This window comes from Rissa tridactyla, chromosome 1, assembly GCF_028500815.1.
Source record: "Rissa tridactyla isolate bRisTri1 chromosome 1, bRisTri1.patW.cur.20221130, whole genome shotgun sequence".
In the NCBI taxonomy this organism is placed as follows: Eukaryota; Metazoa; Chordata; class Aves; order Charadriiformes; family Laridae; genus Rissa; species Rissa tridactyla.
This window is the reverse complement of record NC_071466.1, coordinates 30,617,815-30,640,216: the sequence shown is the minus strand read 5'-3', so window position 1 is coordinate 30,640,216 and position 22,402 is coordinate 30,617,815.

Here is a 22,402-nt window from a genome sequence, read left to right as displayed (position 1 = left end):
ACCGCCGCCCCCCGCCTTCCCCTGCCCCGAGCCTCCCCGCTCCCGCCGTACATCCTGGCCCCCCGGGGCAGGATTAGAGCGGGGCTGTCCCCGAGCCGCCGCTGGGGAGGGCTCGGGGTTTCCCTTCCCCTGGGGGTACGGGGCGGCAGGTGAGCGCCGGGCGGCGGGCGGAACGGAGGTGGAGGGGGAGAGGAAGGTGCCTGAGGGAAACCGGGGCGGGCCACGGGAGAAGAAGCGCCCCGGGGTGTGTGAGGGCTGTGTGTGGAGACCTGCCGGCCGGCACCGCCTTTCTCTGCGCCAGAAAGAGAAGGGAGAAACATCTCCGGGGCAAAACCCATTAGTTAATATCCAGTTTCATTCCTCGGAGGTGACTCGTCGCAGCGGTGGGGGAATAGAAGCTTCACGGTACTTCTGCCACCTCGTGTCTGCAGTTAAAAGCATATTAAGAGGCGTCTGAGCTTGCCGGAGTTATTTGCCTTTTAATATTCCCAGTGGCAGGCTCTGGCTTTTTATTCATCTTCTCTCACAGCTGCTGAAATTCTTTCTTGTCAATGAAATGTGATCCAGTCTGTTTTTAAAAGAAAGAGGTTCTAACAATGGAAACGTGAAAAATACGAAGGAGGGGCAGATTCAAAGACGACCTAAAGGTGTTTGGAAGTGACTGTGTAAATTTGTCGTGCTGCCTTATTTTAAAATCTTTGAAGTTATCCTTCAGTGGCAGAGCAACATTATGGCATGCAATCTTGTTGTCTGCATGGAAAACCTGAATTTGGAATTTCAGGTGTGGGAACCATCAGACATGTTTACACATAGGCATTCATTCCAACAAATAATTCAGCTTGGTTTGGGATAGAGGGACATCAGTGGACATCTGTTTTACAACACTGGATTATTGTAATTTGTGAGATACTTTTATGTTCTATTGTTGACATACCTGTGGAAAACTGCAGAAAGCTGTTTTGCTAAACAAGTCTATACTGAATTATGGACTTGGATGCTGCTGCAGGAGGTAGTGATTAGTGGTAGTCAGATATCTAGTGAAGCAACACTAATACCATTTTTCTACCTTTATGAGGCATTCACCTTGCATTTCAGGAAGTTAATGTCCTATTTCTAAGCCTCAAAGGAAGATAATTCACTAGAAAAAGTTGAGTCCCAGGAACAAAGATCTCCCATAGTTTCACAAACACGGTGTTCATATCTCTTTTTGTCAGAGACGACAGTATTCAGGGTGGAGTGATTGGAATTGGCGAGATATAATGGTCTAGTGTCAAATCCTTGGTTCTGTTTGAAAGCAAACAAATAAATAAATTTTTAAAAAAACAAACAACAAACAAACAAAAAAAACCCCACCAAAACCCAACCAAACCCAAATGATCCAGCACAGAGATTTGAGGTAGCATTGGGGTGATCTGAAGGCATGTCTGCCTGCATGGGCATGAATAGCTTAACTTATTAAAGAAATGTGTGCTTTCTAAGTTTGATTACAAATTTAGGCTGTAGTAAAATGAAGTTTTGCAGAACGAATTTTCATAGAAATCTTCATGTTTATTTACTTCGAGGGAGAAAGATTTTCCTCTTTTCAAAATAAACTCCCTTTTGCAGAGTTTGCCATGCAAACCATGTGTGTATGTGCATATATGCATATGTGTGTAGAGAAATTTAGCGAAAAAGGGTAATAAACGTCTTACAAGCAGCATCTAGCAGAAGAAAAAAACAGGTATCTAATGAAAAGTGCACTATTTTTTCAGGTTTTAATATTCTTAGACTGTTAGGGATGGCAGGTAAACATGTACCTTAAAAATATTTTGTCTTTAATGATGATGTGTTTTCAGCCATATTTGTAATAGAGCAATCTCTTCTGTGTTAAAGTCAGACCAGTATTTGTTGTGATGTTTATCAAGAGATCATATCTGGGACATCTCTTTTAAATTGGTAAAGAGAGTTAGAGAAATCCAGTACATGAAGGAATAGCTTTTGAAATAACCTGTGAAAGTGAACGGAGAAAAGCATTGCAACAAATACATTTTTGAGAGATTTAGCTTATTAACTGAAAAAAAAAAAAAGAGAAAAGTATTGAAGGGATGGGATTGACCCATCTCTGATACAGAAATTTCTTATTTTCAGTGGATTACAGTGTCAGGTTCTTTGATCTCTATTATCTCCATCATCAAGTAGTAAAACTCCATGTACAAACGGCAGAAGTCCTCTTTATTTTTAGCAGTTGGTGTCTTGTCAAATAAGTCTATGAGCTCTTGTGCCACAGTCCAAGTACAAAGTGCAAGACATGGTGGTTTTTTTTTCTTTTCACAGCACAACATAAAATAAAAACTGCTTCAGATTACAGAGTTGATATAAGAATTCTGAAAGGATTTTTCTTGGCTTGCTGACTGGTGTTCAAATCGTAAATTCGTCTTGGCTAAATTCTGACCTAATGTCATAGCTGTAAGTCAAAGTGTTTTCCTGCCAATTGTCTCTGAAGTCAGTGTAACAAATCAGGACTGGGCCCAATAAGAACTCCATTGATGTTTTAAAATAAACATTTTGTCAATAAAGTGATGGGTATTTGACCAGGGAAAAGAAGAGTCTATATATCCTTGTATGAAAGCTTGCTGCTCAGGTACAATGCTACACTGTATTTCTGAGTCTAAACAGAAACAGAAAGCTTTATGACAAAGAGGACCTGCTCGTAACAGAGTATTAATAAATAAAAGCATGCTCATGGAAATCTAGTGATGAACATATTTTCTGAAATAAATTACATGTGAGGTTTGGCAGGATAAATTTATATTTTGAGACGTTTATTTCAAAAAGAATGTTTATTTCAAAAAGAATATTCTTATTTTAGATGTAACCCTTTCTAAGGGCATCTGACTTCTGCTTTTGATGATGGATCACAGATTTATATTCCTTATTGAAACCTACACAACTCCCAGTTCCTGTGTAAGACAAACAGGAGTTCACTGTTCACCAAGTCTACATATAAATTTATAGTTATCAAAGACTGCCCTCTGTTGATATGGTATAATCTTAACATCTTAATGGTAGCGAAGCCTGATTCTTGTTATTACATTACTTTTCTTAGGAGTTTTGATCTTAATGATGGAATTAATTCCAGAGATGCTCTTCAAATAAATTAGTAAAAATGAAATAATTTTGATGATTAAATACTGTGAAAGGAAACTAAATATGATGTACAAATGTCATGCGTTTTTAACATTTTCCAAATAGATAGCCCGAGTATTTCATAAGTTAAAAGTGCAAAAAGATTTGCCAACTCTTGCCAACGTGTATTAACTATCTTGCCAAGGAAATTAGGAGAGCAGGGGGAGAGGACAGAAAGAGCAAATGAGATTGATGGAAGCATTCGGACACTTACTGGTTGTGTAAGTAATTACTGCTATTATAATTCAAATCTGATGGCCATGTAAAAGCAAGGTGTACAGTACCTACTGCGGCACAGAGAAAATGTTCATCATTCACAGTATGTCAGGTGATTTGGTGTACAAAGACCAAAGACCAATCCTATATAAATAGTATACAGAGTAAAACAGAGTAAAAGTTTGAAAATGTTAAATTGTACAGATGAGAGGGTGTCTGAGTTTCCTGTGTGTAGCTGTACTTAACCAACAACCTTTCTGTTGCTTCCATACTCACTTTTTCTTATTTCATTAAGGAATTATTATGCAAGTGGCTATTAATAAACTATCATCGGGCATAGTTTTTTGCTTGAATATATATGCAAGAGTATTGCTAAACTGGGCTTCAGTCATCCTTTTTCTCCCAAGTATTTCTAGAGGCAGATAGCTGACTCAAGAATCCTCTCTCTTCCTCCCGAGTTGTCTTCTTTACTGTCACACTCTGTAAATGAGGCGTTGTCTTGAACCTGTTCTCCATTTCTTTCATGACTTCTGTTTCAGTCCAAGTATCTGTTGCCCTGCAGGCGGAGATGTTCCTGAAAAGTCAAACACCACTAGATCTTGAATCCATAGTTTTATTTCCCTTTGCCTCAGGTAAATCTTAGCCTTGTAGTATAAAGAAATGTCACTGGCTTCTGTCAGGATAAGGTTTCATTTCTTGACTAGTGAAACTCTCATACAGCCTGTTCTCAAAATTATTTTCTGTTGCTACTGAGATGACTGTGGTGCTGGTTTCTACGTTTCATGGACCTATGGTAAATGTGACCACACGACCCAGCTAACATTCACTCCAAAACCCAATCCAAAATCACCCTACCATGTTTCTAAAGCTCTTCTTAGACCTTTGCCTTAGTACCTTGTGATGTTTCTTTTCCTGCTGCCCCAGTAATTGTTTTCACCTGCCTAGGATTGGCGCCCTGCCCACCCTCCATGTCTCTAGTGCTATTTTTACTTCAACCTTGGCTCTTTCAAAACCTACTTTTCAAGTCAACTTTCTTCAATCTCCTTCCCACTTTAGATCTCAACAGAAGCAATGTGTTTTCCTTTAGATTTTTTCTCCTCTGCCTTTTGATCACTCTTACTCTTTGTTTCAAAGCCAAAATACAACTTCTTGATCTGCTGTTAACAATGAGAAAAGGCTTGGTAATTTACTCGAGTAAATAAGTAGTTCCATCAAGCTTCCTTACCTATGGTTTATGTTTTGTGTTTGGACTCTTTGAAGTTTTTTTACTGTGATTGTGGAATTTATAACATTATTTTTAAATGTACACTGGTACACACACACGTGTTCTTTGATGTGTAATGATGGCAACATTAAGGACACCATAAGCAACATATCTGTTTCAAAAAAATATTTAGGGATGAGGACTTTTTGAGTCCTCTCTCAGATTTCCCCTGGATGAAACTGGTGAGTGGTTGGAAATGTTCCTGGCAGGAACTGGCCAAATGCTGTCACCAATGACAATGACAAGTTCATCTCAGCGTGCAGTCCAGAATAGGTACATGTTGGTATGGGTATGAATTGTGTTAGACTATGTTTATGTAAATTATAATTGTAACTGAAATCGTGTATCAACAGGGAATTATTGATAAGACATTTATTACTTATAGGTAAATACTTAATAGCTGGTGGAGGTCAACACAGTCAAATCTTCCATGTTTATACATTTATCTGAAGTGCCAATTTTTTTATTTTATTTTATTTTATTTTATTTTATTTTATTTTATTTTATTTTATTTTATTTTATTTTGTTTTATTAACTTTAAACTGTGTATATACTGGTTATCTACTCTAATTTATATTGCAGATCACTGAAATTCCAGTACAGTCAAGTGCTTATATATTTTGTTAATGAAATAAGGAAAGAAACATTCCCGACATCACTTTATTTGAAAAAGATAACAGAATGGAAGCTACGTAGTGGATAAAAGATCAAATCCAGCTTAAATTATTTAACTCCTACTGTCCCACAAATGCTGTAGAAATACATATGTTCTTGGTAGGACACACATTTATGTTCTTTTCCTGGTAACACATGCCTGTTGTTACAAAAAATTGCAACAGAGATTTATTTCCATTCCTCTCCCTTCCTATTCTTATACTTTCTGAGAGGATGAATGGTGGCTTCTCAGTAAAGGTGTTTTGCGCTATGGCTTGTGTGCGTTTTGAGATTTGCAATACAGGCACTTTATTAGTGTAGCCAGCAGAAAACATCAATGGCTGAAAGAGCAGAGATCATTTGGTTGGTGCTAGAGTTAAGGTTATTCGGCTGATGGTGCAATGTTCTGAGATGTATAGAAAGTGAGAGAAAATCCAATTCTAGTTTTCACGACAGAGTTGTTTATGTTTGATTTCCATATTAACAACTATGAGTTTTAAAAGTAGGAATTCAAATTAATTTCATTCTAGCACCAAGCTAGAAGGTGGCCAAGGTGAAACTTTTGGAGTAGTCCGTTCCTCTCTATTGACTACAGTTTAGGATATTTGACTGGTAATTGCGGTGTTCTGGCTATTGTGATTTAAGTGTTATCCCCTTAAATAAACAAAGGAAGACATGTACATAAAGGTAATATCTTTGAATAAGCGAAATAGAAATTATTGGGTAAAAATAGAAAAGCCTTTGACCACATAAGCCTATCATCTGCTGGCCTGCCATAGAAGCAGAGAATTAAGAATATTTGCCCAAAATTAACTTTCTTATGATAAGTTTATGAATTAACTTGAGAGAGAAGTTGGGCGGTTCCCATAGAATGAAGCCGTGCATGCTGAAATTTGGTTCAGAGGATGATCTTCCTCCATCATGGGTTACAACGGTGAATCATTTTCTGCATATATTTCGTATTAACTGAACCATCAGTTAGGGGAGATCCTATTGCACCAAGTCCTTACATCATATTAAGGTAGCCCATTGAAAGATCCAGTCCATTTTTCTCTAAAGGAGTGATCTCAGTGGTTGAGAACCTTTTCTAACATGAGCGTGATATTGTTCTTCTCAAAACAGTTGCAGCAATATCTAGATATATGTTACTATCTTTTTCATGTATTTTGGATGGCTGCTGGTCTTTTGGAAGGAGGAATGTTTGCCTGTGGGTGAATAAGTTGAATTGTTGGTAACAGTGCAGTAATTCTGCAGCTGACAGAGAATTAATATTTAGTAATAATATTTAAAATTATTTGAATTTATCTGAGCCAAGATGTTGATTTTTGACTATTAACAGAACTATTTTCTATCAACTAAATATTTTTTATACACACCTACACTATAAACATGACATACTGCGCATTTTATATAGCATACAGTCATGATCCACGAGAAAGATTGTTAAACTAGGTCCGGAACTTCAGTCAAACAAGCTGTCAGGTATCCCCAAATTGAATGCTTTTAATGATTCAGGACACTACGGTATGTGTCAAAAAATGAAACAAATTCTTTTGAAGGATGATCCTGCCATCTCTGTGTTGACCTCAGATAACTATTAAAATTGCATATCAAAGGGTGAAGAAACTGCTGTTTACACACTTAAGATGCCCTTCAGTGTAATTTTCTCTCTCCCGCTTTATAAGAGAAATTTTACCTAATCTTTGTAGCTTCAGTTGTCATAACAAAACCACCCCGCACAGGCAGTTTCATCGTATTATAATTCAAACACTGTCAGTGCCAAATACACATTTTCCTGTGGCTATAAACTACTGGCCTTTATGCTAAGACAGACACAGGCTGGAAAGTAAATGAGAGCTAAGCCTTAAGATTGCGAAGAGGATGAAAACCAACATCCACCCTCCCTTTTCATATTCAGGTAGTGATGGCAACCACTTACGATGTTTCCTTTCCCCATAGAGATTTCCCTAAATTAGCCACTGTTAACTTTACTCCCATTTTGCACACAACCAGGGTGAATACACAGATGTCTTAACCTTTTGGGTCTGATACTGTGGCTTCCACTCAAGCAAGCCTCGTATTCTCTTCAATGAGTTTTGCCAAGATAAGAATCACAGGCAGCTTGAAATATGTCAGGTGAGGATCTTGTTAATATGTAAGTCGTATCGATGTAGGTGTCTGTTTCACCTCCATACCTATTAAAATTAGGCATTTGTAACCTTACAAATTGAACTCCAGGCACTTCTGTAAATTTGTTTCAAACCAGTTCTCCAGACTTCTACTCACATTCAAATGAACCATCAATTACTGTCAGCATATACTATGAAAGAGGAGCTATTCTGGAGCAACAACCTCTGGATCAAACTGATTTTACCTTACCAATAATGCAGAAGGTGTTCATCACAGACAAAACCCAGCAGTTGACAAGCAAGAATCCCAATTTCAGGTTACAGTTCATTTTTGAGGGAAGATTTTTGAAAGCACGGATAAGAACTTGATGCCTAACTTCATCTTTCAAGCAACATAGACATTAACTGGCAGTCAGAGAACAGCCAGGACTTGTGTTTGGAGAAGGATATCTGCAGCACCCCTGGGTACAAGTGTCTCTGAGAAAGGGGGCACCATGTACTCCCCACAGAGCTGGGACATGGCAACTGGCTGTCCTTAAACAGAAACCCAAAACTTGGGCAAGGCAGTTTCAGATTTCCCATCTTGTTATGTACGTGGAGAGTGCAAGAGGCAGAATATGACTGCCTAAGCTGCAAGATCCTTTGGTCCTTTCCCCTTTTTAACATAAATTTGGGAGTAAAATGAGTTTGTGGCATTTCAGTAAGGAGACAGTCTTTCAAATATGCATTCAATAACCTGATATGAAACCAGTGTTCTATGCCATTCATCACCCCCGTGGACATAAAAAACCTGTATTCAGGCCATTTATTTTAGGTGTCTGACTTAGATCTTGCACCTTTACTTCCTCCATTGACAGCATGTTAAACCAGGGTCTATCAGCCCCAGCAGGAGGAGATGTGAATGACTTATTGCTGTCTTCATGTTAGAAATTAAGAAATTTTGGCAACTGCCAGACAGACACCATGCCATAGAGAGACTCCTCCTATAAACAGTGAAGAGAGATGGAGGTTAGAGGCACCTCATCCTGTGAAAGATGTTTGAGAAGTGCTTGTGTCCTTCCATCCCTGCTATGGGGAGGCTTCAATTCCTGGTTTAGACTAGGTGCTTAACTCCTAGACTTTCAAATGTAGGTGTGATAAATGCCACTCCAGGTTATCAGGCGTTCAAAAGCCCTAAGCCTATAGGCTCCAGGGCTTCTGTTATTAATTCATTTAAAAAAAAAATGTTTTAAAATGCATTTCCACAAGTTCTGCCGTTTCATATGTACTCATATTCCTGAAGAAGCCAAATCTCTTCTTAAGCATCCTCAGGCTTGCATGTGATGCAGCTCTCTTTAGCGCTCTGACACCGATCGGAATCCAAAGCGCAGGTGTTGCAGCATGTTCAAAGGCTGGTGCTGCGACCTTGGGGATTTCTGAGTGGCTTGTTTGCAAGAAAGCAAAAATAGTTCACTATCAGTTTCAAATCATTGCCCACCGTTGTGACGTCCCTGTATTACGTGACTTGGAAAGCCAAATTCATCCCTGACAAGTACACTGAAATCAAAGATGCTCCAATGGGAATCTATTTGGCCAAACAGGCACAAAATAGAGAGAGCAAATAGTATTTTGCAGTAAGAGTTTCTGGACCCACCTAATGACAGAACACACATGTGCAGCTGCCTTCCCCACTCTTAAAAGTAGGTAGCTATAAAACTTCTTTTCCTTAAAAAAACCCCAACAGTATTTGCCATTAACAGCTCAATTAGCAAACATACGCTCACCAAATAATGAGGGATGAGGTCAGAGGCCACCAGTATCTGACCCACCATAAAGATTACTCTTATTACAGCACGTAAATCTGCAGCGAAGCAGGTAAATCAAGATCTCTAATAGGGGCTACGCAACAGCATCTCGAGAGATCTTGCCAATTGCCTTAGATAGCTGAATAAGTATTTGCAGTCAAATATTAGTATTTACAGTATTTATGGTATTTCCAACTGTATTCAGGGAAGTAACATTGTCTGTTTTATTTGAAAGGCTCCCAGCTGGGAGGTGAGATGTACGCAGTTGGTGTATGTGCTTGATCCACAGAGCGCAGAGGTTTTTGAGCTGGGTCACCGTCAGGCCTTCTGTGCTCCCTATATTTTTATAAACAATGCTGGGACCCTTATTGGGGGGGGGCTCCTTGAAATGCAGCCTGTGATTACCCTGTGCCCAAATAAGCACGTTTGTATCTTTGCACCGTTTCCAGACTGGCAGATTTCCCCGTTAGTCTTTAAACCCTTGGTCTTTTGTATGTGCTCGTAGGCCTTAAGAAACCTCGTAGCTTTTTTGTTTTGTAAGTGGTCCGTTCAGAGCCCGTTGTGGATTAAATCCCACACTGAAGGCCCAAACTAACAGTAAACACATCATATATATCCATAGGAGAATTCTCCCTCCTTTAGGTCTCTCATCTATGAAATTATTTGAACTAAGCAAAATCTTCACAAAGCAAGTCACCGTTTCTGCATGCGGTATTCCAGGCCGTTCATTTATATAACAGTCTTAATCTCTGTGATGTGTTACTCTCCATTACGTGTCTAGGTTTAGATTTGCTTTTCTGCCCCTTACTATAGACTGATAAGAGGTCGGTAAAGAACATAACGCAGTGTTGCCCTGAGCGGTCACTCTTAGTTCAGAACCCATTTAAATGCCCCAGAAAGTTTACATTATTTCATCTAATGAAATATTTTGGATTTGTGGGAGTGATTCCATCACTTTAGCTTATCACATTTCTTAAGTTTGTAACTGCCTGAGGATTTTCTTATATATCTGTTTTTCTGTGAATACACCAGGACTTCTCAGCTTCAGCAGTGAATTTTTCATCTGAGAAGACAATATCTTTCTTTCTCAGATCTGAAACCAGCCAGTCCAGAATATTGTAAAACAATGGAAGCAATAACATAAATAAACAGGCCAAAAACACATAAAGAAAAAGCACGTGTGTATATCTCGTGAAGAATCTCCCAAAGCATATAAACAGATAACGAAATCCCTACAGAACTCTACGAAATGAAATGCCGCAGATCATGGATCATCCCCCGTGACTTCCTTGTTGTTACTGCTGTTGTTTAAAGGTGTGAGGAACAGACAGTGAGTGACATCGTGAGTCTTTTTTGTCAGTTTGTTTTCAGGAAGAAGTAGACCAGTTGATAAACTAGTGGTTAGACCAGGAAATAAATTAGTGGTTAGAGCACCATCTCAGGAAGCACACGAGGTGGATTTTAGGCTTTTGATAGTCAAAGAGAATTTAAAATGTCTCTTCCACTTACTGAACTGCCAGGCTACAGAACAGTTTTGAGACACCTTCTGTCCTTCTCAGTAATGTAAGGTTAGCAAAGGGGCTGATGAAAGGAAGAACTTGTTACTGGTCCAATCTAATGGCTGCAGACTCAGGTCCCTTGGCCTCAGCCCTGGAAATTAGACAAGTCACAGGAAGGAAAAAAGAAATACTTTGGGGAGCTTTTCTAACTGTTCATTTCACAAAACCCATCAATCCTCTTCTAGTGAGCACGGTCCCACAGGATAGCCCTGAATCTGAAGTAAATGAAAGCATCTCATTACACCTAAATTCAGGTGCCTACAGTGAAGGTACTTCAGTGCTCATCACTCCAGGCTCCTTTTGTTATCAGTGGAAAGAAAAGGTGCTTTCATTTGCAATTCATCTGAGCTACCTTAGACACTATTTCAGAATAAGATCAATAATGCTCTGAAAGCCTCTCCATCTCCATTTACTACAAGAAAAGCCTGGGCGAGTAGGTCAGTTGCAGCATAGGGATGAAAATAGACAGAGACCGTTAAAAGAGCATCCTTTCCATCCTAATGATGGGATCATTGAAGACATGAGGACTGAATTGCCCTTTATCAGTGCCTCACTTATATCAGATGCCTAATGTAAGATCAAATTTGAGCCCTAAGCATATACTTTGAATAAAGAAGCAAAAGCCTTGTTATACATGTATTTCACATGAATATTTAACTGGAGAAAATGCTCAGAAATTAGATATCGGAGATCTCAGCATGAGACAGCCCTGGACACTGGTAAATTATTTCAGAGTTATTTGTAAATACGCAGTAAAATTGCACTGCAACTTTTCTGAATACTTGAAATATATTTTCTGACTTAGTGAACTTCAGCAGTTTAAATGTTATGTAGAACATTTACATGAATCCCTCTAAATGGTCAGATCTTCATATTAAAAGCATTTCACTTTTTTATATCAAAGCTTCTTTGATAAGGACTTTATTTACCGAGCACTGAAGCTTAGAACCTATGATGTAGGTCTCCTCCCATGCCAGGTGACTGTGAATGTGAAGTGACCTTGGGAGGACCCAGTTTCAAGGGCCGGCAGCAGTCCAAAGTGTGCTAATTCATTGATAGAATGGCATTCAGTCTGAAATCAGTCCTTCAGGAAACTTTCCCTATTTCTGAATCAACAGCGAAGGAAACCCAGTGGGTTGTAACTCCTTTCATAGTATTCTGTAGAAATATGATCATTCAGGTAGCTTGCTGCCAGACATAACTCTCCTTTGTAGATTATAACGTACACCTTAAACTGCAGATGTAATATTCAGAGGTCGAAGCCTGCAAGTACTATTCAGGAAATATTGCCTACCTCTGCACAATTTGTGGTCCAGCCTTACCTCAGATAATTGAGTTTTCTGCACCTTTTTGCAAGTTATGGCATCGTTGTACCAAAAGGACAAGGATAAAATAAAGGGAATTCTAATAGTGACAATACAGGATATATGAAATGACTTATAGGAAAGTACTAAAAGGGCAAATTAGGTAGCTCTTGACAACCTTTGGGATCATGGGCTAAAACACAGGATATAGTATCATTGTGGAGTGTAAACACTTTATCAAGGAAAAGGAAGGATTAATTAATAAAAATAAATATAGTTTGAAAACATGGAGGAAAATGTCCTAAATATGACATATTTCCTGTGAAATAATACACCAATAGGTAGATTGAAAGAATTATTGAAAGGATTAGGTTCTAAACCTGTGGAAAGGAAAAACCATTAAACAGTAGAGATGAATTAATAGCTGTAAGTAGAAAAGATACAGATATTTAATGCAAGCATTTATGGTACTCAGGCTTAAGGGAGTAATATGTCACTTAGTCTACCCACTGTTCAGAGCCACCCAGACAGGAGATATGGTGGCGATGGCCAAGGTAGGCACCTACAACGGGTAGTTTCTAAAACTTGGACAGCTTCAGTAGTAGCTGAAATCTTTGTTTCAATAAAAGGTGAATCAGTCATGACACAGAGACTATGTACTGATGGATCTGGTAGGATATTAAGCAATGAATTAAATTGGCAAAGGATGGACACCTTTAGGAAAAGGATCTTGCACAAATCTTAGGATAGTTAAGGGATCCTAACATGAAGTTATCTTTTGTCTTTTTATGTTGCTTTTATTTTGCCTAGGATAATGTGATAGTTTTGGGCTCTGTCTGTGGTCTACAGAAGTATTTAGGATCTCAGCTTCCATGGAAATAAGTGAAGTTTAAGCTCCTGAATACATTTACAGGTTCAGCCTCCGGTCCTCATCTTTTTCCAGTGCCTAACCTTGTGAAGAGCCCAGCAGCTTACTTGTCAGGAAAGAATCAGAAAATTGTAGGAAAAAATAGGACTAAAAAGGATGTCAGGTGGTCAGGTAGTCCACCTTCCTGCCCCAGGGTGGGATTAACTCAACCTAGACCAAATACCTATTTGTCTAATTTAACAAAGGAGATTGCCTGGGGAGGCCATGCACTCTCTGCTAGTCAATCATAAATAGAGACAGTGCAGATCAAAACCTCTTACTCTGCCTCCAAGCAACCAAGCAGACATGGTGCACTCAAGGAAGGACAAGCTAAATCCCAGAAGATCTTTAATGATACAGTCTAAAGGCTGAGATGTCAGTTAAAGTCTCTTTGATGGGAACAGATCCACCTGACATGGCACAGGAGACACTGCAGCAATTCAGAAGGCTGCCTGTGCTAAAACATGGATCTCTACCGTAAACTCTTAAAGGACATTTCTTTGCATAGGAGACAGAGCCAAGGCAAAAATAATGTGCTTTTCCAGCACTCACTTTTAAAATGGTTGATCCATCTGAAAATAAGAGAGTTAATAGAACACGTGCTGCTTTGGGAGTGGCTCCTATAATATTCTGGTTTTGTATGTGTGCATGAAGGATCAATGTTGCCCTCTAACTGGATTTTGCAGAAATCAGAATACATCTGTGTTGCCACTAGCTAAACTGTTTTGCTGTCTTTTATTCACTGCTGTTTCTAGTTATTGGTACGTTTTCCCATTTGCTACATTTCATACCCACTCTCATTGCTTTCCAAACAGGACTAACTGGACAATTAGCAATCTGGCTTGCTCCTTGGGTGGTTTTAAACGGGTGTCTTGTACTAATAAAGGGCCTTTGCACAGGAAAAAAAAAATAAATGGCAAAATACAGGATCTGAAGATGCAAAAAAAATAGAACACATAAGAAATGAAATCTGTTTCATATGAAACATTACTTTTATGAACAGTGGATATACAGGACCCACAACACGCGTGGAGTTAGATTCATTAGCAAGCGGATTTTTGTTATTTTTTCCTTCAAATTCTAAATATGGTTATCTATATCAGTGTTTCCCACTGAAAAAGCACTAGAGATAGAAGAGTAAACAAAGGTTTCCCAATCTTGCTGAGCTTCAGTGCAAATATGTGGTTCAAGCTGTATTCCAGAAGTGCTGTTTAAAGCTCTTAGATGCATATCTTGGCAATCCTTGCTAAACTCTTGCATTACATGCCAACTAAACAATAGCATCCTGCTTTTTGGCTGGAGGGGTCATAGACTGTCCTGGAGTCATTCCAGGGCTGTACTGCCTGATTTCCCTGTAAAGCATCCGAAGTGTGACAAATATATGGCCAAAAGGCATAAATTTGGGGCTTTTTTTTGCCTGGTTGCACACCACCGCCAACATGCACACGCCCATGTCACAAGACTGATTATTTTAGTCCCCTCAGAAAAGAGGATTGCTAATGCAGTTCATCTTGTCTCCATAGTTGAAGAAAAGAGTGTGTCCAGGAAAGAGGTGATGGCTGAAATAGAATATTTTCTTTGCTGAACCCTACCTTGGTACTCAAGTCCTCCTTTTGCTTTGATTTTGAGCAAAAGGACATACTGTTGCTAGAAGAATCGCACAAGCTCAAGCCAGCATGATCAGTAGACTACAGGGCTCAGGAGAGAACTGATTAAACTCCTTTCCTCTTTTCCCTTTCACCCGAAGGCACATACATAGAAACATCCCCCACTCTGCCAATTTGATCTACTTTTACTTCAAGCAGTAAATTCTGCCCTAACAAGCAGCCAGAGAGAGTGAATGGTGATATCGGAGGCTGATCAGACCACCCTCAGTTATCTCTCAGGAGCGGGTCTATCTGTTAGACATTGGTCGTACTTGTGAAGCATGTCATGCTGGTAGTATATGATCTCTCCGTAAATGTTGATATAAAATCTAGTTTACTTTAAAAAAGAAAAAAAGTAAAAATGCTGGAAAATTAGCTATTTTTGCACTTCATATCTTGACTCCATGTCCCCTCTCCCCTAGACATTTTGATTAGAGACCTTAAGAGTGATTCAAGTGCCTAAGCATAGGTGTCTAGTGCTATCTTAGGTGCCGCATGGTATCTGAGACATCACACCGGGCTAGTAAATATGACACAGGACCTATGGAAGAGCAGCTACCGCCTTACAGAGCAGCAGAGGCAAGATAAAATACACAAAGGCATCTGAAAAAATGTTACTGGGCATGTTTAGGCACCTGAATCCCACCCTTTATATTCTCTCAGATCCTCCTTTCCTGTGTCAAATATAAGTGAACTATTAGCAGCCCCCTCCTAAATGCGTGCATGCCAGCCTTCTCAGGTGGTGAACATTCATTAGCAAAGCTCGGGCCAGGGACTAAACTCGTCATCTTCACTACTACCCGATTCAGGAGCCAGCAATATCAGCTGCCTGTCCCTCCTGTCTCTGTTTATTAAAAAAAATCACTCTAAGGACTCTCCCCCCTTTACAGTTAAAGCAAAGAAACAGCTCAGCTGCCACCTTGCCCTGCGGTTCCTTCTCCTTTCCCTGGTGTTTAACTTGCTGCAAGTGGTTGTTGCTCTCATGGTCTTACCCTTCTTTCTGTTCTTCACTCTTACACTGCTATGGGCTTCAGCTACTCTGCTGTGTCTCTAGCACAGTGAAGTAAGAGCTGCAAGCATTCCCAACTGTAAGAAGCAGAGAAGTGAGCACCACAGGCATTTCCACCCTCAGTCTAGCTCAAGCCTTATCAGTGGGCTCAAACACCTGAATTCTTATGCCAGGAGGACACAAAGAAACCCTTCTCACATGGGAAACAGTCCCAAGGACAAAATGTGAAATTCACTCTGCAGTTTTAGGATAAGCCTGCTTGGGCTTGATGAAGTTCAGAGAAATAGTAGAGAAGTATTGTAGGTAACTTCAGCAGGATCTAGGATTTGGTAGCACCAGGAATGACTAAAGATGCCTGACACTTTATTAGAAACAGCTGGAAAGGATTGAAATAACTCATTCAGATTTGACTGGATCATGGTCTTTTGATAAATCACACATGTGCATGCTCAGCAGAGATGTGTGGGGCTTCTGAAGGCTGCCAAACAAGGACTGCAAAACATAGACCTGAGCATTGTCTGAAGAAAGTCATATCTTCAGAGCTGCGACAAGACAAGCATGAGGTGAGGAGAGGCTACCCAGTAGGGACAAGCATATCCTACCTTCTGCTGTTGCTCTCAAGGAACATTTGGGTCTGTGGAGCAGAGCAAACGGGAGGAGGTAGAGGGATAAACAGCAGGACCGGTGGATGGATAAGATGGAAATCAGCGTTGGGCACCCTAAAAGTTAACAGCTTATGTTTCCCTTAGTCTTGTCTATGAAATGTTGAAAGTTCTTAAAATTAGGGGGGGAAAAGGAGAGAGAGGGGAAAAAAAATCCCAAACACAACAGTCGCTAAGAATGGCCAAAGAAACTAATAGAAGGTAGCTCTTTTCCTGGAAAAAGAGTTGCAGTGTAGGTGGTATGAGATTATGATTTGAATCTTAAGTGACCATTTGTATACTCAGATTGCTTTTACAGCAATTTTTTGTGTTAAGTTAAAAATGTCTATTTTAGAAAAAATCTTGCCAGCAGAGGGCTCAAAAATAGCAGTTACAATGAAAAGTAAGACTGGGCTTGTTTTGAGTGGGTTTTCTTTTGTTTGCTTGGTTGTTTTTTTATATGCAAGGGCCACTACAGCCATTATAGTTGCTCACTAAAGCTGAGGGCTTGCACTTTTACATTTGCAAGCCAAGTGAAGATAAGGGAGCTTTATTTTTACACGCAATTTGACAGAATGAGCATTAGTAGCATAGTGTTTTAGTGCTTTAAACCAATTTGGCAAAATGGTTTGGCTGTTCCTGCCCACGCTATTACTCCCAACTATCCTCTTCAGAAATTCTTTAGTAGTTGGGATCATACAGTAACTAAAAGTTACAGTCTATTTATGGGCACAAGAACAAGTGGAAGGGCTGATAACCTTAGCAGTGCCTTTACAGTAGAGTGAAGCTCTGTTCTTTCTCATATGCACACACATGTTGGCATGCAGCCAGCCCTAAATATGTTGACTTTTTCACGAGCACAGACGCAAATATCCAGTGACATTGACAACAGTGAACTGAGATAGGCTTTTAGAGTTTTTCATTCCATTTGGAGAGGGAACAGACAGGTCATCTAGTTGTGATCCTATAGGTATTAAAAAGGCATTACAAATCTTTTTACCACCTCTAAAATACTTAATTTATTATTCTCAGAAAATATAATTTCAGCACTTGAGAAGCTTGTTATTTTAGACAAATATATTAACCTTTTGTAGTTTGCCAAGTCTTTTCATTTTTGTTGGTGTTTTTGTAACTTATTTGCATGTGAATTGTATTTTAAAATTCAAAAGCTTTAACCTTGGAGCAAGCGAATTTACATTCATTTCATTTAACAGGAGACAGGTTTCATAGAATCATGGAATCTTCATGGTTGGAAGGGACCTTTGAGATCATTGAGTCCAACCATGCACACACAAAAAAACCCCTACAATCTCTGCCCCTAGAGCATGCCCTGAAGGGCCAAATCCAGAGGTTTCTTAAATACCTCTAGGGATGGTGACTCAACCACCTCCCTGGGCAGGCTGTTCCAGTGCCTGACCACTCTTTCAGTAAAGTAATTCTTCCTAATATCTAATCTAAACCTCCCCTGCTGCAGCTTCAGACCATTTCCTCTGGTCCTGTCATTATTCACCTGGGAGAAGAGGCCAACACCCACCTCTCTCCAACCTCCTTTCAGGTAGTTGTAGAGGGCAATGAGGTCTCCCCTCAGCCTCCTCTTCTCCAAGCTAAACATGCCCAGCTCCCTCAGCCTCTCCTCATACGACCTGGTCTTCAGACCCCTCACCAGCCTGGTAGCTCTCCTCTGGACACGCTCCAGCACTTCAATGTCCCTCTTGTACAGAGGGGCCCAGAACTGAACACAGGACTCGAGGTGAGGCCTCCCCAGTGCCGAGTACAGAGGCACCATCACTTCCCTGCTCCTGCTGGCCACGCTATTCCTGATACAAGCCAGAATGCTGTTGGCCTTCTCAGCTACCTGGGCACACTGCTGGCTCATGTTAAGCTGGCCGGCCACCAGCACCCCCAGGTCCTTTTCTGCCGGGCAGCTTTCCAGCCACTCTTCCCCAAGCCTGTAGTGTTGCTTGGGGTTGTTGTGACCAAAATGAAGGACCCGGCACTTGGCCTTATTAAACCTCATACAGTTGGCCTTGGCCCATCGATCCAGCCTGTCCAGGTCCCTATGTAGAGCCTTCCTACCCTCAAGCAGATCAACACTCCCTCCTAGTTTGGTGTCATCTGCAAACTTACTGAGGGTGCACTCAATCCCCTCATCCAGATCATCAATAAAGATATTAAACAAAACTGGCACCAAAACTGAGCCCTGAGGGACACCACTGGTGACCGGCTGCCAAGAGGATTTCACCCCATTAATCACAGCTCTCTGGGCACGGCCATCCAGCCAGTTTTTAACCCAGTGAAGAGTACACTTGTCTATGCCATGATTCGCCAGCTTCTCCAGGAGAATGCTGCGGGGGATGGTGTCAAAGGCCTTACCAAAGTCCAGATAGACAACCTCCACAGCCTTCCCCGCATCCAGAAGGCGGGTCACGTGGTCATAGAAAGAGATCAGGTTGGTTAAGCAGGACCTCCCTTTCCTAAACCCATGCTGGCTGGCCCTGATCCTTTGGCTGCCCTGCACTTGCTGTGAGAGCTCACTCAAGATGATCCTCTCCATGATCTTTCCTGGTACCAAGGTCAGGCTGACAGGCCTGTAGTTCCCTGGATCCTTCTTTCATCTGCTTTGGACCAGCACCACAGAGGAAGACAGAGATCCACCTCTCCACATGCTATCTAGTGGAACTGCTCCATGGAGAGCTTCCTTCCTTTACCCTGGGCGTGATGAGAAGGCAGAGAACTGGCAGATGCTTTCCGACGTGCCGGCACCATTGCCCACGCATGGCATGTACTCTCAAGAACAGCATCAGTTTGATTTATCCCATTCCTGGCACCACAAAGGAATTGGGAGGGTATCATAATTCTCAGTATATATCTAAAGCATGCATCAGCAAGCAATAAGGAGTTATTTGTGCCATTGCAACAAAGCAACCTTTACAGCTGGCACACCAACTAGTGTCCTCATGGTCACTGTCCTGTCATTAAGCAGAGTTAATTCTCTCAGTTAGATAGCGAGCTTTATTTTGCCACAGTAAAACACTAATGGTGCTTGTGGACCTGAGCTAGCATTTCCACAGAACTCTGTGCTATACACCACCATCCTCTGCTCAGGATTTATTCCACTGAAATTTAGCCATTTACTTGAGGTGATTAAATTAAGAATGTAATAATCCTAAACTCTTTCTGCTTAATGAAAGAGGATTGATACCTCCAGGGGGCAATTCATTCCACCTGTTTCCAATCCTTAGGATAGGATTAACTGCTTATCAAAAGTATCTGTCCTTCTCTATTAGCTGTGCAGGAACCTGTGAATCTAGCTTAGATGGGAAATATAAGTTTTTAGAAAGCTAACGTTTGATAAAAATGAATCCAAATGATTTTCAGACAAGTTTCTACAGATAAAATAAGACAGGTGCCTGTCTTCAACATTGCAATGATTTCTCTCCATGCCTATTCAGGGAGTCAGTGTCTTTTGAGGTGGAAAGCAACAATTGTGTACAGAAAGCAATTCAGATCTTAACTGCATTGATTTGGTCTTTGGAAATACCTAGCACTCTTAATTACTTATGGAGAGACTAAATTAATTTTATTCTTTTAGTTTAGGTTGTGTTAAGTCCCTCAAATTAAGAAGTATCAATACAAACCACAGTGCCAAATCAAGGACCGTGCACTGCCCCGTGCACTGGTGTGTGTCAGATCCCCCCCTCAGATATCACCTTTCTTCTCAGCCACACCAGCACCATTCTCCTATTTCACCAGTGCTGTGAGCTAGATATCCTGCTGCTAACAGGGAAAATAACAGTTGGGACGATATAAAATATGTGGCTTGTCTGTTGGCCTGTGCAGCTGGCTCTCGGGGAACCCTGCAGGGCGCAGCCCTTGTGCCTTCTGCTTACCTGTGTGTGTCTGTGCAGCTCTCTGATTTATACATAGATACACTTTAGATATGTGTATTTAAATATGTGTATATACTGCATTTACACACACACATATAAAGATACATAAATTAATTATAATAAAGAAATAAGCACAGTAAGGAGAAGCCTCAAAAGGTTTCCCAAAAAAGACAGCACAAACAAGAACAACCAGCTAATGGGTTCATGAATCAGAATTTTTTAATTTATAAACTTTTTTTGTTCTGTGATAATTTTCACAAAAAGCAGGTGAGTGCTGCAGGGCTCCTTTTGTCCACAGCTGTGGTCACCTTTCAGCTCCCTGTAGGACCATGATGCTATCTATTGCAGGATACAAGATAAGGTGTAGAGGTACAGGATAAGGTGTTTCTTTATCCTTAGGTCAATATCCTTGTAGAAAGTTGCAACACTCCTTGGCTGAGTGGCAGAGGAGGAAGGGGACAGAAGTGTGCCAGGACCTACTCATATTCCTGTCCAGAGCTGTAGCTGTCAAAGACAGGAGAAACACCAACTGAAGCAGCCAAGCCCTGTTGCCACAGGCAGCCCCTGCCTCCCTGGCCAGGGCTTCACACCAAGGCTGTCTATTCTGTGCCTCCCTGGTGGCCAGGAGTGATTGTCCCCCTGCACTGGTGAGGCCCCACCTCGAATACTGTGTTCAGTTTTGGGCTCCTCACTACAAGAAAGACATTGAGGTGCTGGAGCATGTCCAAAGAACGGCAACAAACCTGGTGAGGGGTCTAGAGAACAAGTCTTGTGAGGGGCGGCTGAGGGATTGGTTAGCCTGGAGAAAAGGAGGCTGAGGGGAGACCTTATCACTCTCTACAACTACCTAAACTGAGGTTGTAGAGAGGTGGGGGTTGGTCTCTTCTCCCAGATAACAAGTGATAGAACAAGAGCAAGTGGTCTCAAATTGCACCAGGGGAGGTTTAGATTGGATATAAGGAAAAATTTCTACACTGAAATGTTGTCAAGCATTGGAACAGGCTTCCCAGGGAAGTAGTTGAGTCACCATCACTGAGGTATTTAAAAGACTTGTAGATGTGGCGCTTAGGGATATGATTTAGTGGTGGACTTGATAGTGTTAGGTTTAAAGTTGGACTCGATGATCTTAAGGGTCTTTTCCAACCTCAATGGTTCTATTCTTCTAATATGTGCAGGCTGTTCTACCTGCAAGTATGAAGCAAGTAATGAACGAGGTGCAGATCCTATTTAGGGAGCCCAGTCTGAAGCAACAGGAGTCGGGGCCAGAAACAATCTACATATGATGGGCTGACCTAGGAGACAAGCTGTGTATAGCATAGGTGTAAGGTTCATCCATGAGACAAGAACAGGGAGAGGCACACTGTGAAGCTCCTGGGTCAGCAGGCAGAGGGTGCAGGGATTGAGGTTCCATGTGAGGCTGGACAGGGCAAGTGAGACCTGTTGGTGCCCCCAGGCCCCTGGTAGAAGCTGACAGATAACTTTTCTGAAGATTGCCTGAAGAAGCATTGAACTTGCACTGTTCTACATGAGACAGGATGGCAAGAGGTGGGAGAATTTGTCTTCTTAAAGACCATGAACTGAGCCGAGCTTGCTCTACAAATCATTCCCTGTCTGCTAAAGGCCCTTGTGGCACCAGAGCCATGAAAAGACTGTCTCTCATTTGCTCTCAGCTGAAAAGAAGGAGCAAAGTGACTAAAGTAGAAAGCAGTGAAGACTGAGACGAGAGCAAGTATTGCCTGCAGGTCATAGAATAAAACTATAGTGTGGAAAGAGCAGAGATTTCCATCCTGTCTGGAAAAGAGAGGAAATGGAGCAAAATGTGGATGTGGTCGGAAGGGTCTCCAGCAAATGGAGCCTGGAACTGATTCAGGATTCCTGACTCTCCTCTATTGTCAGCTTTAAACACTGCTGGCAAAATGTGTCTCTCCTCCTTCCTCTTGATTTATGCAGAAGTTGACAAATGTGCTACTATTAACTCAAAAGGATATAAAAAGCTAAACTTGATGATGAACCATATGGGTCACTCTACTGCTACATAATGGATTTCCTGAAGGGGGTCAGTTTCCTTTTTAAAAAACTCAAGATTTTCCATTAACATTCCCTCTCTCCTCCCTTTACTCCTTCTCCTGCTAGATTAATAGATGAATAAATCTGCAAAGTCAAACATTCACATGTAAGTAAATGCCAAGATGGTTACTTTAGCAGGAGAGGAGAAAACCCTCTGCTGATCTTGC